Source organism: Podarcis cretensis, assembly GCF_951804945.1.
Source record: "Podarcis cretensis genome assembly, chromosome: 13".
NCBI lineage: Eukaryota > Metazoa > Chordata > Lepidosauria > Squamata > Lacertidae > Podarcis > Podarcis cretensis.
In genome coordinates, this window is record NC_137182.1 from 55053213 (window position 1) to 55066736 (window position 13524).

A 13524-nucleotide genomic window follows, 5' to 3' on the forward strand; every position below is an offset into this window, starting at 1 on the left:
AGGTGAAGTCTGGCCAGACAGGAATTAGATCTGCTGGTGGGAGCTGTAAGCCTAAAACAGTGAGAGACAGTGTGGTGCAGTGGTTAGACTATGGGTAGACAAACTAAGACCTGGGGGCCGGATCTGGCCCAATCGCCTTCTAAATCCGGCCTGCGGATGGTCCGAGAATCAGTGTGTTTTTACATGAGTAAAATGTCCTTTTATTTAAAATGCATCTCTGGGTTATTTGTGGGGCATAGGAATTTGTTTATTTCCCCTAAAAAAGTATAGTCCGGCCCCCCACAAGGTCTGAGGGACAGTGGACTGGCTCCCTGCTGAAAAAGTTTGCTGACCCCTGGGTTAGACTTTTGAACTAGGACCTGGGAAGGATCAGGGTTCAAATTCCCCCACTCGACGATGAAACACCTTGGGATGAGAGACCTTGGGGGGCAGTCACCCTCTCGCTCAGCCTAGCCTACTTCACGGGACTGTTGTGAAGATCAAATGCTAAGGAGGAGAACCTTGAGCTCCTTGGAGGAAAAGGTGGGGTACAAACAGATAGACATATGGGGGCACCAGCTTGGGGAAGGCGAGAGAGATTGGGTGTGAGGCATGCCCAAGGGTGCCCCAAAGCGATCCCCTGACGTGGCACTCGCTTGAGATCCCAACCTTTAACCCTAAGCCCTTTCCCTGAAACAAGCAAACCAGAGAACCCCTCCGCCGTTCACTCCCTTCCATGCCCAAAGCCCCTTCCCTCCATCCATCCGTCACCCCGAAGACTCACTGATTCTTGGGGAGGCCTGGCTTTGTGGAGACGTTTTGGGTCTCCTGTCGAACTCGGCGCCTGCCCCTCTTTTGCTCCCTTGCTGAGCTGCTCCTCCTCCCTCCGTCCCTCGCGGGCCAAACTTCCAGGTCACTCAACCCAGCCCCAGAGAGGAGAGGCTGACCTCCCTCTAGCCAGGGGTGGGGTGGAGGCAGGGTGTGTGTGAGTGTGCTTGTGTACATGTGCCGGGGTGTGCCCACGCAGCCCCACCTCCCTGACCCCCTCTCCATTTTTGCCTTTAGAATCATAGAGTTGGAAGAGACCCCAAGGGCCATTGAGTCCAACCCCCTGCCAAGCAGGAAACACCATCAGAGCACTCCTGACATATGGTTGTCAAGCCTCTGCTTAAAGACCTCCAAAGAAGGAGACTCCACCACACTCCTTGGCAGCAAATTCCACTGTCAAACAGCTCTTACTGTCAGGAAGTTCTTCCTAATGTTTAGGTGGAATCTTCTTTCTTGTAGTTTGGAACCATTGCTCCGTGTCCGCTTCTCTGGAGCAGCAGAAAACAACCTTTCTCCCTCCTCTATGTGACATCCTTTTATATATTTGAACATGGCTATCATATCACCCCTTAACCTCCTCTTCTCCAGGCTAAACATGCCCAGCTCCCTTAGCCGATCTTCATAAGGCATCGTTTCCAGGCCTTTGCAGATTTGCCTTTAATAATAATAATAATTTTCCCAGTAGTGATGTCTGGAAGTGAGAGCTGGACCATCAAGAAGGCTGATTGCCGAAGAATGGATGCTTTTGAATTCTGGTGCTGGAGGAGACTCTTGAGAGTCCCGTGGACTGCAAGAAGATCCAACCTCTCCATTCTGAAGGAAATCAGCCCTGAGTGCTCACTGGAAGGACAGATCCTGAAGCTGAGGCTCCAAGACTTTGGCCACCTCATGAGAAGAGAAGACTCCCTGGAAAAGACCCTGATGTTGGGAAAGATGGAGGGCACAAGGAGAAGGGGACGACAGAGGACGAGATGGTGGGACAGTGTTCTTGAAGCTACCAGCATGAGTTTGACCAAACTGCGGGAGGCAGTGGAAGACAGGAGGGCCTGGCGTGCTCTGGTCCAGGGGGTCACGAAGAGTCGGACACAACTAAATAATAATAAATAATTTTATTTATACCCTGTCCTCCAAGGCCAGAGCCGGGCTCAGGGCAGCTAACACCAATAAAATCACAGTAAAAACATAATAGGGGAAGGGGGGGGGGAACCAATTTAAAATACAGGTTAAAATGCACTTTAAAATGCAGCCTCATTTTAAAAGTAGCCGATAAATCAAGACCATAAGGGGAGGGAAACATAAGGGTCAGACTGAGTCCAAACCAAAGGCCAGGCGGAACAGCTCTGTCTTGCAGGCCCTGCGGAAAGATGTCAAGTCCCACAGGGCCCTGGTCTTTTGGGACAGAGCGTTCCACCAAGTCGGGGCCAGTACTGTAAAGGCCCTGGCCCTAGTTGAGACCAATCTAACCACCTTGCGACTTGGGACCTGCAAAATGTTGTCATTTGTGGACCTTAAGGTCCTCTGTGGGGCGTACCAGGAGAGGCAGTCCCGTAGGTACGAGGGTCCTAGGCCGTGGGTCCTTTATTAACGTTCAATGACACGAATGAAGGCCGCGTTAAGAAGCAAGCGACTAAATCAAATATTGGCATATCGGAACCGCGTCGCACAGCTAATGATGCTGATGAGTGTTGGGTGGATAAAAGAAAGTCCCTCTTCACGCAGATCACAGTGTTAACCTGTGGAACTCGCTCCTGCAGGAGGCAGTGATGACCACCAAGTTGGCTGGTTTCAGAGGAGGACTGGACATATTCCTAGAGGGAAATAAGGCTGTCGATGGCTGCTAGCCACAAGGGCTCTACTCTGACCTCCAGAGCTGACGGCAACAAGGCTTCTGAATACCCATTGCTGGAAACAACAGGGAGAGTTGCTCTTTTACTCTTTCCCGTAATGGGCACCTGGCTGGAAACTGTGAGAACAGGATTCAGGCTTTGGCGGGCCATTGGCCTGATCCAGCCAGGCTCTTATCTTTAAAGATACAAGATGCATTCCTAGCATGAGAGTGTGAGCGAGGGATTTGAACAAGAATAGCAAACACTGGTTGTGCGACGTTTTTGAAAAGACAATGTTTTATAGCTGTGGGTTTCTATGGAACCAGTCGAAGGCTTGGTGGGGATCCAAAAGGACCATCTGGTCCAAACCCCTGCAATTCAGGGATACTGTGCGCTGAGTGATACTTTCATGTGTTGACCACACTGAGCCAGATTATGGGCCCCTGGTCTGAGTCGGTATAAAGCAACTTCCTAGGCTCCAAAGTGAAAAGGATCTAGTGAAAGTCCAAGTGAGAAGGATCTAGAAGTCTTAGTAGAGCAGAAGCTTAATAATAATAATAATAATAATAATAATAATAATAATAATATCTTTATTGTGATTGCCCCCTCTTGGGGACAACGAAAATTACTTGGCTGTTCCATCCATCCAGGTAGGGCACTCCACACAAAATCAGAACAACTATAAAAACACTAATTAAAACAATACAGTATAATACAGCAAGGAAGATTAGATGATTTTCAAAGTCCAGGTTTCTTATTCAGGGCCGAGATCGCTCTGGAGAAGAAGCTGTTCTTGAGACGGCTCGTTCTTGTCTTCATCGTCCTGTATCTCCGTCCCGACGGCAGGAGCTCGAAGAGACAGTGACCAGGATGCGATGGATCTTTTACTATGTCCAGTGCCTTCCTATGGCACCTTGTGGCATAAATCTGCTCTAAGGGGGAGAGTGGGCAGCCAACAATGCTCTCTGCTGCCTTCACAACTCTGCACAACCCCATCCTGTCCTGGCTAGTACAGCTTCCGTACCACACACATAAGCCATAAGTGAGCACGCTCTCAATGGCACAGTGATAGAAGGCAAGCAGCAAGCTTAACGTGAGTCCGCAGTGTGATGCAGCAGCAAAAAAGGCAAATACTATTCTCGGCTGCATCCACAGAAGTCTAGTGTCCATGTCATAAAGGTAAAGAGTAAAGGGACCCCTGACCATTAGGTCCAGTCGTGGATGACTCTGGTGTTGCGGCGCTCATCTTGCTTTACAGGCTGAGGGAGCCGGCGTACAGCTTCTGGATCATGTGGCCAGCAGGACTAAGCCGTTTCTGGCGAACCAGAGCAGTGCACGGAAACGCCGTTTACCTTCCCGCCGGAGTGGTACCTATTTATCTACTTGCACTTTGACGTGCTTTCGAACTGCTAGGTTGGCAGGAGCAGGGACCGAGCAACGGGAGCTCACCCCGTCGCGGGGATTCGAACCGCCGACCTTCTGATCGGCAAGTCCTAGGCTCTGTGGTTTAACCCACAGCGCCACCCGCGTCCCGTCCATGTCATAGTATCACTCTATTCTGCCTTGGTCAGACCACACCTGGAGTGCTGTGTCCAATTCTGGGCCCCACAATATAAGACGGATATTGACGAGCTGGAGTGTGTGCAGAGGAGGGCGACCAAGATGACCAAGGGTCTGGAAACCAAGCTGTATGAAGAATGGTTGAGGGAACTGGTTATGTTTAGCCTGGTAAAAAGGAGACTGGGAGGAGATATGTTAGCATCTTCAAATAAATATAAAGGGCTGTCCCGTGGACGATGGAGCAAGCTAGTTTTCTTGTTTTCCCCTCCCACCAGGGAAGAAGGGGTGAGTGAAGTTTAGCACTGGGAACAACACAGGGAATCAAATCAATATTATCCAACGGCTGAACTGGGAATCAAAAGCTGCTGCTGGGGGAGGGGAAGGGGCCCACTCTGAATTAGGCCAGGTGGGTGTGGAGTCCAGGGGACTCCAGAATAAGGTTACCAGATTTTTTTCAATGAATCCGGGGACACTTTTCAACTTTGATAGGATTTTGTCAGAGGACTGATTTGTAAATCCGGGGACTGTCCCCGGGAAACGGGGACGTCTGGTAACCTTAGCCCAGAAGCCAGCCCCCCCCCCATTCCCTTCCCGGGGTGGGAGACCAGCAATGTCTCCTATTCTCCAACAGGCAACATTGCGGGGAGGCTGCCAAACAGGGTCAGATCCAGCCTCTGAGCAGCACACAGCAGCGTGCGATACATTCCTTGGAGGCGGCGTCTGTGGCCCTTGTGGATCCTGCTGCCTGAGGCAGTCATCTCTCGCCTTGCCTAATGGGTGGGCCGGCCCTGAACCAACTCTACAGTTCTATGGCTTTGTGAATTCAGAGTAAATACAGCCGATTTTGGACAGAGCAGAATCTTGTAAGCAGAGAGGGCGAGAGTTGGGTGGTGATTAGGTCTGGGGTGTTATGACTGTGTTCCTCATTTTCACCAGTGTTGTGTTGCAGAATAGGCAGGTAAGGGGTGGGGGGTTCCCAGCCCAGTGGCCTCTAAATGACACCTGCCGTCAGTCCCAAGACAATATGCCTGTGCTGGTTGGGACTGATGTGATTTGTTGTCCAAAACATCTTGAGATCACTAGGTTTGGATTTGCTGCAGTAAGGACTTTGCAATGTGCATTTATGTTAATTCCCCATCTGCCCTGAAGGGGGCAGAGCAGCACCCAGCTAAGACAACCATCTTCATTCAAGGCACATCAGCACACTTTAATGCTTTCTAAGAAACTATAAAGGAAGGAGGCCAGATTGTGCAAGGCAAAGAGGAAGGGGGAGGCAGGAGATGTGAATGGCTGTGTGTCAATGTGAACTTTTCCTGTGGTTTGTTACTGTAGATCATGGCACGAGTAAAATAAAGGTAAAGGTAAAGGTACCCCTGCCCGTATGGGCCAGTCTTGACAGACTCTGGGGTTGTGCGCCCATCTCACTTAAGAGGCCAGGGGCCAGCGCTGTCCGGAGACACTTCTGGGTCACGTGGCCAGCGTGACATCGCTGCTCTGGCCAGAGCCAGAGCCAGAGCCGCACACGGAAACGCCGTTTACCTTCCCGCTGGTAAGCGGTCCCTATTTATCTACTTGCACCCAGAGGTGCTTTCGAACTGCTAGTTTGGCAGGCGCTGGGACCGAGCAGCGGCAGCGCACCCCGCCGCAGGGATTCGAACCGCCGACCTTTCGATCGGCAAGTCCTAGGCGCTGAGGCTTTAACCCACAGCGCCACCTGCGTCCTACATGGCACGAGTAAAATAAGGTTGGCTTAATACGACAAGAGACCTTTCATTATTAACTTTCTCAAGGAACCAATATAGCTACACTTCTGTCTAAGGACAGGTATATGTCATTTTTTGGCTGGCTCTTAATGTGGGTTCTGTGGCAAAATTCTCACACTCGCTTTCTGCAGGGTTTTGAGAATGGTTGGGGATTCTTCCACTCTTTAGATCAAGGTGTGTATGTGTGTGTGTGTGTGTGCGCGCACGCTAGGATTTGCTGGCTGCTTAAACTGTAATTTTGCTGCCCGAAGTAGCATTTATATATTCTGTCACTTTCGTTTCACAGAATAAACCAAGCTTTCTTTATTCCTTCTCTGTGAAAACGTCTTGTGGGTGTAAGGTTAAGGGTCAACACGTGTCCATAAGGGCAACACACGTGGTAACTCTGGCCCAAGTTCCCAAACCATACACTCGTGTGTATGAATTCACGTGAGTGCTGGGCACGCTTGTGGGATCAGATACATACTTGTGACAGAGGGGTGAGCACACAAACCCTCACCCTCCTGCCATGCTGTCACAGAAGGGTAACATGTGTCACCGTGGCTCAATTTCATTGGCCCCTCTGAAAACATGACAGGTCCCTGGAGAGCTCTTGGGTGTGAGACGTTTTGCCAAAGTCCCTGTTCCCATAACATCTCTTTCCCAACCCCAAGAACATAAGAAGAGGCTGCTGGATCAGACCAGTGGCCCATTTGGTCCTGTGCCCTGGTCTGACAGTGGCTGACCAGATGCCCCAGTAGGAAACCAGAGGCCACCAGATTGGGAAAATCTGATTTAGGGCATATTTATGATTTTATGTATATGTTTCATACAATTTATATACTTTCTTGATTATAAAAACAAACCAACAAACTCAGGAGCAGTTTTCAAGAATACTTGCACATACAGTCACTCGTTCACATATATTCACGTATGGTGGTTAAAAGGTCCCTCTGTTTGCGCCTGACCTAGAAAGTGGTGGGTGCAGAACAGGAACTAGGAAGAAGGTTGCAGGGCTTGGGGCTTTTAAACTGAGAGGAAAAGGCAAGTGAGAGGCTGTATGATAGGAGTCTATAAAATGATGTACAGCATGGAAAACACTGGAACTCGTGGGCGTCCAATGAAGCCAGACGTTGGGAGGTTCAGGACAGATAAAAGAAAGTTCTTCTTCACACAGCACATACGTTAAACTACAGTTACAGGTAGGTAGCCGTGTTGGTCTGCCACAGTCAAAACAAAATTTAAAAATTCCTTCCAGTAGCACCTTAGAGACCAAGTAAGTTAGTTATTGGTATGAGTTTTCGTGTGCATGCACACTCCTTCAGATACACTGAAACAGAAGTCACCAGACCCTTATATATAGTCAGAAGGGGGGTGGGAATGGGTGATTGGCTGATAGGTGTGGTAAACCTGTTGACGACTGTTAACGACTGCAATTGGTCTTACAGGAAAAAGCAAGGGATGAGATGGCTAAAAATAGCTTTATCATGTATAATGAGATAAGAATCCAATGTCTCTAGTCAGACCAGGTCTCTCCATGGTTTTAAGTTTGGTAATAAGTTGCAATTCAACAACTTCTCTTTCCAGTCTATTTCTGAAATTCTTTTGTAAGAAGACAGCTACTTTGAGATCTTGTATAGAATGTCCTGGGAGACTAAAGTGTTCTCCTTCTGGTTTCTCTGTCTTGTGGTTCCTAATATGGAGGCAGTGGTGGCCACCAAGCTTTCATTTTTTTTTAAAATACATTTTTATTGAAGTTATGCAAAAACAGACAAACATAGAAAAAGAAAAAAAAAACAATACAGAAAACAGATTATAACAGTATATAAAAAAAGAAAACATTCATAATATTTTGAGCTCTACCGCGCCCTGGACTCCCCTCCACCCTTTTGGTAAGTATCGAATATCTTCCTCCGTTACGTATTTGATTTTTAATCTTAAATCTTGAATTCGCTCGCTGATAGAATTGTTCTAACCCCGCCAGTTCACTTTATAAGTTTGTTCCAATATATTTCCAATATTTACTCCAATTTTTCTGGAATTTCTGTTCATCTTGATCTCGTATTCTACCTGTTAGTCTATCGAGCTCGGCATAGTTTACCATTTTAATCTGCCAATCATTTATGTTGGGCATGGTTTCCGATTTCCAATATTGTGCGAACATAATTCTTGCTGCCGTGGTGGCGTAAAGGAATATCGTCTTATCTTCTTTTTTGATTTCATTACCCGTCATTCCCAACAAGAAGGCTTCAGGCCTTTTGGGAAAGGTATATTTAAATATTTTTTTAAGCTCATTATAAATTAATTCCCAGAAGCCTTTCACCTTGTTACATAACCACCACATATGGTAAAGGTCACCCTCCACCTCACCACATTTCCAGCATTTCTTGTTCTTTAATCTGTACATTTTGGCCAATTTCACCGGCGTATGATACCATCTGTATAACATTTTCCAAATATTCTCTCTCAGTGCCATACAAGCCGTAAACTTTATATTACTGTTCCACAATTCCAACCACCTTTCAAAGCCAATATTGTAGGTGGCCACCAAGCTTTCAAGATAGGAGAAACTGCTGGAGAAGAGGGCCTTCCATGGTGAATAGCCAGCATGGCTGCTCAGGCAGCGATGCCTCCAGATGCTAGCTGCTGGAAACTGCAGGAGGGGAGAAAGCTCTTGTTCAACGCTGGAAACAGCACTGTCAGATTTGCTACGCAGTCGCCGGAGCTGATTCAAGACCTGGCTGGTTTCCGAGAGCAAGCAGCGTGCCAGGCAGGATCCCAGAATAGGCTGGCAAACGCTGCGCGCCCCCTAGCGCTGCCCCGACGAGGGCACTGGGGTCAGAGAAGCTGTTTGCATTGCACAAGAAGCAGGAAGAGATAAGGAACTACCAGGGCTAAGCTGTCAGACTTTGCAGCATCCAGGAAGGCGTGGCCAAAGAAGGGCACGCCCCCTCAGGCTGGTAAGCCCAACCCTCTTTTAACTCTTCACTCCCTCCCACTCCATCTCTGGGTATATATACAGCCTATTTTATCACTTGGGAGATATAACAAGTCTGGAGAGGGAGATGCTCAGAGACCAAAGGTGTTGTTGTTTAAAAGAGGTTAATTTTAACCTAGGTTTATCACAGGCAAAATTATCTCTGTTTAGTTCATCAAGCCGAGTTAGGTTGGTGTATGCCAACCTTCGAGCTCCACAGAACTCTTCATCCAGGGGCAATGCTGACAAAGAGTTCTGTGAAAGTCAAAAGACTGCAGGGTGCTCCACTGATCTAAGCCAACCCATGTTGGGTTTTCTTAAGATAAGGGGAGGATTTAAGAAAGGGAATTTCAAAGACAGAACTGAAGTCAGGTCTGAAACATTCTGGTCAGTGAGGAGGGAAATGGCCGCTGGACTGAATGCCTGGCTTTCAAAGGATTGTAGAGCTCGAAGGGACCCATGAGGGTCATCTAGCCCAACCCCCTGCAATGCAGAGATCACAGCTAAATCATAGCTTTAAGCCATTTAATTCTGTCTTCCCCAACTGGGTGCCCTCCATATGTTTTAGACTACAATTCCTACAAGCTCCAAGCCAGCATAGCCGTATTATTCCACAACTGGGGGCAACTGCTGAGAAGGCCCTGTTTTCGTACTGCCACTGCCTGTAGGATTTTATTTATTTTACATAGGCCATCTTTTAGCGCGAGGCCCTCCCAGGGCGGCTCAGATCTAAGGAGTAATTTCAACAGAATGCAGTCAATATGGCCATCACCACATTTCAAAAGTCGGAACTATAACTCAAATAGGATTAGTTTAGAGAACAACAACAACAAAAAAAAAAAAATCCTAGATGTTTGTAGTTGGGCAGTGGATAGTCAGCTCTGATTCCTACATTGCAAAAAGTTGGGACTGGATGCCCCTTGGAGTCCTTTAGAATTCTATTATTCTACTGGTAAGAGAAAGGAACTCTGTGCATGCTTAGAAACCCTTGGCTGTTGCTGCAGCTAGCCCAGAGAGGTCCTCTGAGCACCAGCAAGACCGGCTTTTGGTGGAGGCAGGGACTTCCCACCATGCCTGGGCTGCTTCAGAATTCTGTGTGCAATTTCCCAGATCCACCTCCTTGCAGCGCCCCTGCCGGGATCTGTATGTGTGTTATCCCTGACACATGATAACCCACCTTCCCATTTTCCTAGATTTCCAGGAGGTTTTCTCAGAAGTCACGTGACTGACAATGTCTCAGGGCTTGCTGGCGTACACATTTCTGGGTCCTGAATGCGGAGCAGGACATACAGGCTGGAATTCCTGCTCTGCAATTTATTTTTCAATTTATTTTACACCCTGGGCTGCAACCCCAGCACTGTGAGAGCCACAGTGTGGTGCAGTGGTTAGAGTATCGGTCAGGAAGCTCATTGGATGGCCCTAGCCCAGTCACTGCCCCTCTCAGCCTACCTCCAGGACTGTTGTGGGAATTAAATGCGCCAGTCCTCTTCTGAAGCCATCCAAGTTGGTTGCCATCACAGACTCCTGTGGGAGGGAGTTCCATAGTTTAGCTCTGCGCTGCACAAAGAAGGACTTCCTTTTCAGTGGCCTGAATCTTCTACACACACACACACACACACAGAATATTGAAGTTAAACTAAGCTACGCCACCCCCCCGGAGTTCGTCAGCTCCTGCGTGAACATTTGGCAATCCTCAGCTCCCTGAGAACGCATATGCAATGCGTTGTGTTCAACAATTCTTCTCTCATAATCATTAAGAACAAGATGGTGTATAGTGCATGGGAAGGCAAACTAAGGCCCGGGGGCCGGATCCGGCCCAATCGCCTTCTCAGTCTGGCCCACGGACGGTCCAGGAATCGGCGTGTTTTTACATGAGTAGAATGTGTGCTTTTATTCAAAATGCATCTCTGGGTTATTTGTGGGGCATAGGAATTCATTCATTTCCCCCCCCCCCAAAAAAAATATAGTCCAGCCCCACACAAGGTCTGAGGGACGGTGGACCGGCCCCCTGCTGAAAAAGTTTGCTGACCCCTGATATAGTGCTTTAGCGTATACTGTGCTTACAGTTTATTTTGTTCCCACAACAACCTTGTAAGGTTGGCATTGTGACTATCCCCATGTAGCAGGTGGAAGAGAGGAGTCGTGCGCCTCTCATTCAGTGTTACCCAACCCCATTCATTCAGAAAACCCTCAGGGGACAGTGGACGCCCGCGCTGCCGCCAAAGGGAGAGATGCCTGCAATTTAGGATGGGCTGAGCATTTTATTTGTAGTACAGTGGTACCTCGGGTTACATACGCTTCAGGTTACAGACTCCGCTAACCCAGAAATAGTGCTTCAGGTTAAGAACTTTGCTTCAGGATGAGAGCAGAAATTGTGCTCCAGCGGCGCGGCAGCAGCAGGAGGCCCCATTAGCTAAAGTGGTGCTTCAGGTTAAGAACAGTTTCAGGTTAAGTACGGACCTCCGGAACGAATTACCGGTAAGTACTTAACCCGAGGTACCACTGTAATTCCATCTCTCATGGGGTGTGAGGCCTAACAGCGACCCCCACCCCTTACCCGCATCACAGGACCATAGCAAATGTCCTTTCAAAACCTCCTTCTAAACTGAGAAAAGCAAAACTGAAAATCAAGCTGGATAAACATGGGTTTTCCTTCGTCACGAGCGTCTGCTTGTTAGGGCTTTAGACCTGGTTTTTGTTTTGTTTTTTTATCTAATTGCCTTGAGACAGGAGGCAATTCATAAACCAATAATAGTAATAAAAAGCCATAAGTCGGGAGGAAGAAGGCGGGAGTTGGCAACAGAGGGAGGCCAAAGACTTTGGCAGGAAGAGGCTCCCCACACCTGCTGTGACCACTGGTCCCCGCTCCCATTCTCTGGAGGCTCCTTTGGGAAGGCCGATGGCCAAAGGTCAGAGGTCTCCCTTCCCGCCTGGCCTGGTTGATCTGTCACCGTCGCTGGCGCCGCCCGGCCTCATCCCCTGTTTGGAGACGCGGCCAGGATCGATGGAGCCGCCCGCCTGGGTCGGCGGATCAAGGCTTCCTCGTCGTGTGCAGGCCGGCACGTATGAGGAGCCGGGAGCCACTGGGAGCTCTGGCCGGGGGCCCAGCAGCGCCACACACAGGGTGGGGAGGGCAGCGGAGGAGCAAGTGGGGGTGGGGGTGGCCAGGACTCCTGGGTCCCATTCAGAGCCTGGAAGAGAGGGGAGGGTTAGGGTTCTAATTCTGCAGGCAGGAATTCAACCAATGCAGTTTTTCCCCCTAGAGAGGGGGGAAGCTGTACCTCTTCGATTTCTGCCTGTTCTGCAGCTGTTTAAAAGTCTGGAGGGGGGAGCTGGGGGGAGCGGCAAACCAAACTTGGGCAGAATGGATGTGAGGTAGGACTCCTGGGTTCTCTGGGGAGAGAGGGGGTTCCTGCTAGCAGTCAGGACACCTGGGTCCCCCGAGGCAGGAAGTTCGTTCTGGCTTCAGAGCAGTGACAGCGCGGATCCAGAATTCCTGATTTCTTCCACTCGTCTGCTGGCAAATGCATGTATCTGAAGAAGTGTGCATGCACACGAAAGCTCATACCTATAACAAACTTAGCTGGTCTCTAAGGTGCTACTGGAAGGAATTTTTTATTTTATTTTGTGAGAGCTAGTGGTTTGGCCCAGCCTTGAATATGGGAACAGAGGAGGGCTCTGAGTTCAAAAGCTGACAGATATGGCCAGACCTGCACTGGCTGGGCAGACTTTGCCAGCAAATATTCGGCACCAGTTCTCCACCCGCAATGTTGTCCGCGAATATTCTGCCTCAGTTTGCCATCTGTGAAATGGGCCCAATCAAGACGTAATTGAAACCGTAGCACTGTTTCCTCCATGAGGGCTATGTGAAGCCTTAATGGCAGGAAGTGTGTGAGAGGGGTGGCTTCTTGGCTTCTCTAGAAAACTAGTAAACGGTATAACAGAACGGGAGGCAGACAGGGTTAGAGGTTCCAACTCTGGGCAATTTGAGTTCAGTCAGGAGCCTGGGGAAAAACTGGGAGCCAGGTCTCCTGAGTTGTCAAAGTGGGAGAGAGTGGGAAGAGAGTTAGACAGGGATATGGGGCTGGGAGCCAGGACTTCCGAGTCCCCCTTGATTCACGGCTCTGCCCCACCTCCCCTGCAACCAGCCCCCCTTCCTCGGTGGCGTGTGTGATGTGAAGCGACCCCACAGAGCGTTGGACTCGTTGCACGTACGCACACCAGGCAAGGTGGCCCAGGCACGGACCGCCGCATCTGCAGCCGTCAGAAAGTGGTCCCTGGGGGCCCCATAAATCGGCATGGCGGCATCTTGTCGCCAAGTAAATGAAAGCGGCTTTCCCACCGCCTCTGAGTGGGAGGAAACCTCATAACAATGGGGATGTGTGATCAGACAGTCTGGCTGGCTGTGGCCTGTTTCTCTCGGTGTGTGTATGAAAGAGGATTTTTTTTTTAACCACATCACATGCGCCTGTGACCTGCTTTCGGAAAAGCAGAGGCTATTTACCTTAGAGTTGGAATGGGCTCGCGAGGGTCATCCAGTCCAACCCCCGGCAATGCGGAGATCACAGCTCAAGAATTCCTTTTCCTAGTTGTGGAGGGGAGTGTTGTTTCG

The 13524-nt window shown here is 49.3% G+C and overlaps 1 protein-coding gene across 3 annotated transcripts in view; it reads right to left on the reverse strand.

The window, feature by feature from the left end:
* TFR2 (transferrin receptor 2) overlaps positions 1 to 13524 on the reverse strand; it is a 55158-nt gene that overhangs the window by 33436 nt on the left and 8198 nt on the right. Inside the window, exon 1 of one of the 3 annotated variants that reach the window (XM_079951817.1) lies at positions 764 to 888. The exons of the other annotated variants lie outside the window; for them this stretch is intronic. The gene's annotated coding sequence lies outside the window, so the exon portion shown is untranslated. Of the gene's footprint in view, positions 1 to 763; positions 889 to 13524 lie in introns of those variants that run through there. 3 annotated transcript variants of the gene reach the window in all.